We start from the raw sequence: 5,480 nt of genomic DNA on the forward strand, positions 1-5,480 counted from the left end.
CAAGACATAAAAACGAATAAAACAAGAACATGTAAAAAGTAACATCAGTAAAATGTCCATTAACGATGCATTTAGAATAAATTGTCTTGTAGTTAAGTGAAAAAATATATACTTTTCCGTTTCATGTTTCATGACTGTCATATTTATCCCTTAACCTTAAACTGAAGCATCGGATATTTTTATTCTCGTGAAATCATATAGATACACGTAATATGAATGGAATATATAACACTTCATTTGTGCTAATAATACTCAGAATTCATGCTTTATCGGTAACGTCGGGTATTGACACTAAAATGGTAACAGGGCTACGTAGCCCTATGAACGTGGGACAGAAAAAAGCATTGGATGATAAGTCTATTCTATACCTAGTCGGTGGTATCATCTAAGAAAAAGCATTCATTATGGAATTTCTGTCTTTTGTTTCATGCTCATTTGACAAATGACCATATATATATATATGTACATAAAACAATTTCAACAAATAAAACCTTTTACAAAGGGTTACATTGAGTAGAAGTCTTTAACATTAGAACTACCGACGATAAACGCATATTTGCTTCGATCGATGGATAAACGTGAAAAACTTTTGATGATTTAGAAATTTACAAATTGACTAATTTCTTCACTTTCATATCGTAAGAAGAGGTGCAAAAGATCTGAAAAAATGTATTGTCATAACATTTTAATCGTCGTTGTAAGTGTATTGACAAGTCATTTTGACTTGCTTGGTAGTTCTAGTGTTAAAGACCATAAAAGTTAACAAGAACACATGGTGAAATGAAAACGAAATTGATAAATTTTATTTCTCCTTGACAGTACAAGTACAAGGAAAGTCAAAATTACGTTCGAAATGTCTCGTCATTCCCATACGCAGACGTCCTTGGTTCCTTCAACTTTATCCAGAAGTAGACTTTCTTCGTTCTTCTATCTGTATCCCTGGAAGTCAACTTTCCCTTTGAATGACGCTCGCTTATTGTCGCATTTACATAACTTTTTGCGTCCTTTTTCATCCTTGCCACTAACCAAGAAACAAAGACGCCAGAGGAGAAGAGATGGAAAACGGAGGAAGAACCGACGAAGAATTCAGGAGCGGGCGCGTGTCAAATCGAATTTGCCTCGTTTGCTGCGACCAGAGACTCGGTCGTCACGGGAATCTATTAGAATAATTTTTAGGAATCTAATTTTAAATTCCGTGGAACAAAGTTACTTCACTGTCACGCTGTTGCCGGCACTTTATTAAGTGGCCCCACGACTCGCCGTCCATCGGAAACGAATAATTTAAATAATTTACCGTCTAATTTCTGAAATAGTGACAGAAAACAAGATTTTTACGTTTAAGGGGTCATTCTTGGATGGTTCAGACCATCCAAAAAAATCGATTTTCTGGTTTGAATTTGTAAAATTAACGAAGTTATAGATGTTTCAAAGAAGACGGTACAGAGACCGCAGCGTGTGAAATACCTACAGTGGGTGTAAAAAGTATTCGTACACCCTTTAAAACGGAACAACTCAGATTAAAATAGCCTCAGATTAAAAAGTTGTAAAACACGACCTTTAATATTTTCTTCGCGATTCGGACCAATTGCAACTTTTTCAAATTTTTTTTTTCAAATCATTTAGTAAATTAATGTCTCTAACTTCACAAAAAAACTCAAGTCATTTGGACCAATTTTAAAAGAGTTGTTCCGTTTTAAAGGGTGTACGAATACTTTTTATACTCACTGTATATACAATAGCATTTTAACGGTAGGTATAGTTTTCCCCAAGTTTCGCTCGACCCTCATTATCATAAGGTTTTCTTCTGTTTTTTCGACAATTGCATCTTCTGTGATTTCCTGAAAGGGCAAAAGTGAAATTGAGTTTTCACAAGCCAATTGTTGTGGCTCGGGATTTACAATTGCTGTACAGTGCAAGTGCGGAGTAGAGCTTGTCAACTTGTATCCGCTTGCTGAGAAGGCAGTTGTTCAAAATCGATATGTTGTAGCAGTCGGTACATTCAACAAGTGATTTCCATCAATCCTGCGTGTTCCTTATGTCTTGGGAGTAACTATTGATCAGCAAGCAGAGGTATACGTAAATTCCAGAGATGAGAGTCGAGTCCATCGTTCTATGTGTCGGCCGACAAAAACTTTCAACAAGGCTGGATTGCTCATAAAGAAAAAAAATCAACTTAACAAGACTTTTTGTATAAGAGAAAAGTCTACTGTATGGTTCTGGGCTGGCAGATTAGTCGGAAGTGTAACCATTTTTATATAAGTGATATAAGCGGCTGTTAGATTTGGTAAACATGTATCTTCTTTTTGGAATTAATTACAGGGAAATCCATACAAATTGTGACTAGTACATTTGGGCAATGTTTATTAATATTAGAAACTGTAAACTTTTTTCGAATGATATATACACATATGGAGGGTGAGTTAATAAGAACTATCCAAAATAGTTGTATCAAAAAATGTTTTAATGAATTATATAGCATTTTATAGGATGAATTGGATGGATACAATTTGATTTTATTATATCTTATCTTCTTTCAGATATCAAGGTGACCTTTAGTTTTTTTTTAAATGGTAAATGTTTTTAGAGAAGTGACTTTTCACTGGAAGAAAGAGCTATTTTCTTTCCTTTAACAAAACAAGAATTTCTACAGACTATACGTAGATTCAGTCGTTAACTAGACATGTTTTAAATATGCTCAATTTTTTTTTTAAACCTCCGTTGTTTTTAAATCACTGTAAAACCAAAGAGAAAACGCTTACATATGAGATGACTATAGCATCGTAGGTGGGCCATTAGGGTGGCCCTTGTTTATACATGACGAACATTTCTTTACATATTTCTTTGCTCTCATCCCCTAGAATGGTTCCATTTCATAAGATAATAATCCCTAAAAAATTTAATTGCAATCAGACAACAGAAAAGGGTGTCGACCAGGCCTTAAAGTTTTTAAGTTGTCCATGTTGTTGGAGGTCATAAAGAATTTCTTAAAAATGGTAAGTCTTATCGAAATTTTGTGCAAACAATATTAAAAGAGCATTTAATTTTCTACAATTTCTGTTTAGATAATGTTTTGGATTTCGAACCGTTTTTTAGACACTAGCGTTTGAATATTTAGAGGTCCGCACTACGCGCGTATAGGCAATACGCCACCCACGCCGATACTTTATGCGCTGATAAATGTTCTTTTAGACCGGGTCTAATATGGAAAAATGTCTAGTTTTTACAAAACGCTTAATGTACCACAAGTATATTTCTATCTACAAATATACATTCATACTCTAAAGTGAGACGGGAAAGAGATAGGCCATTCCAGTTTTCGACGTACATCTTGATTGGAGTCTACCTAAAAATGTGAAATCACTTTGTTGTAACACTTCAGCGTCGAATTTAGGAAACATCGACGAATTCGTGAAGCATGCAGTATGCTTGCTGCATAAACAATTCAGAGTGCAGTTTTCTCGTTGATTAATAGGTTACATCAGTGTATTAATGTGAATGGGCATCATTTCGAACACCTACGTTAGTGAATGGAAGAAGTCTTATAGAAATCGTTGCTGGTATTGAATCTGTAACTTGATATTACGCACAGACCATTTTCAAGAAACAAAGTGAAATTATTCGTTAATTATGAAGTTTTTGGCTAATAAAGGTCAGTACTGTTTTACTCAAAATTTAACGCTCTTCGATATTTTGGCATAAAAAATATACCATTCAATTTAAAAAAACGAAGTAGACCTTCAAACCTCTGAAACACCTCCACTTATAAAAAAAATGCATTACATAATGTATCGCTCAAACCATACAACTTTTCTACAAAAAGTTTTTTTCATACAACGCATACTTTAGTAGTTATTCAGGGTAAACAAGTTGCGTGGACCACCCTGTATATAAGAGTTGTAACGTCAAGTGCGTCAGGGTTATTCCGCCGAATACGTATTCATTTCACTGCACAATCAGTAACACTGATCACTCGATACGATCACTTAATGTATTTTTAATGGAACGTGTTGTTCCTATGTTAGGAAAATTGGTGGCCGGAAGGGGCCAATTGCTTTCAATTTATCAGATGTTTCACGTAGCCAAACGCTTGCAAAGCAGCAGCTGCATTTACGTTATTCTGTGCGTACCAGCAGAATATTATGTAATACTCCCGCGAACTGAACATCCCTATCGCCCGATTGCTAACTAGAGCTGTGACTTCATAAGATACCCGAGTATCCATGAGATATCCAAATATATGAAACGGTCGAGAATTTCGATTCGGAAGTCGACCGTAGCTGTGTAGTCATACTGCGATATTTAGCACTCGCTTTACACTGAAAAAATATGACTTACTTATTCTTATAAAATAACAATATAATAATATATGTAGATCGAATAATTATAATAATCAGTCAACTCTCGACCTTTGTGCTCTAAACACCTACCGCCTGAGTTCACTCAATCCTTTATCATAACAAAGTAACTTTTCAAAATCATAAAATTTATAACACCTGTGATTTGTTAGCCAGTGATTACTATTAAAAAATCAGTAGGTATTTTTTATAAATTTTCCATTGTGTGTGATTAAGTGCTTTATTTAACCAAGTTCCTCCGTCATCGCTGTGTACACTTGACAGGCTAATCTCTCCTGTCACCGATTTGAAGTGCAATCAATCACGCAATCGCAAATCTCGTTCACCTCACGGAAATGGCCGAAAAGCGTAAAGGCTGCAAGGCTCAAGTGGCTAACCCGATAAGATGCACCATTGCACAGTTACTTCACATCCTGGTTCAAACTGCCTTGTCCGTTCGGGTCACCCCTGGAACAACGGCCGTTTGATTAGCTGTAAACAGACTTTGGCGGCATCTACGGCCACACCTACCCTGTTATCTATGATCACACTAACAGATGTCACTACCTTAAACTCTAACGACATATGGGATCTGAGCTGAACAGAACTCCAGAACCTACGCCATGAATTCGTTAACTTGTTTAGATGTGAAATATCTACTATAAAAGAAGGATGCATCGCTTTACGAAGCGAACTATCAATCGTATCCGAGCTAGTTACGGCCCTTGAGGATCACATTTCTTTGGCTCGTTCCTCTCAAGCTATCACACCGGGGAATACTCACACAATATTGGCTGAAATATCCGAAAGAGAAATGGGATCGAAAGATATTCTCATCCATGGCCTAGTTGAAAACTCAGCGGCTCTTCATCCTCTCAATCCTCTCAACGTGACCAGGACCTTAACACTCTTAAGAAATTACTTAACACCATCGTTCTGGCCGCCTTCAGCACCATCCGTGTCACCAGGTTAGGTCGTCCGATCTCAAAACCTAGACTTCTGGAGGTTACTCTTTAGGACGCTGTCATTGTCCGACGGATTCTCACTAACAAGAACAGCACATCACGTCCTATTAAGATCACCGACGACAAAACCCCTCTAGAGCAAACTTACCTCTCCGAACTGAGGCAAAAACTGAACGACCTA

Source organism: Dufourea novaeangliae, unplaced genomic scaffold (genome assembly GCF_001272555.1).
Source record: "Dufourea novaeangliae isolate 0120121106 unplaced genomic scaffold, ASM127255v1 scaffold8, whole genome shotgun sequence".
NCBI lineage: Eukaryota > Metazoa > Arthropoda > Insecta > Hymenoptera > Halictidae > Dufourea > Dufourea novaeangliae.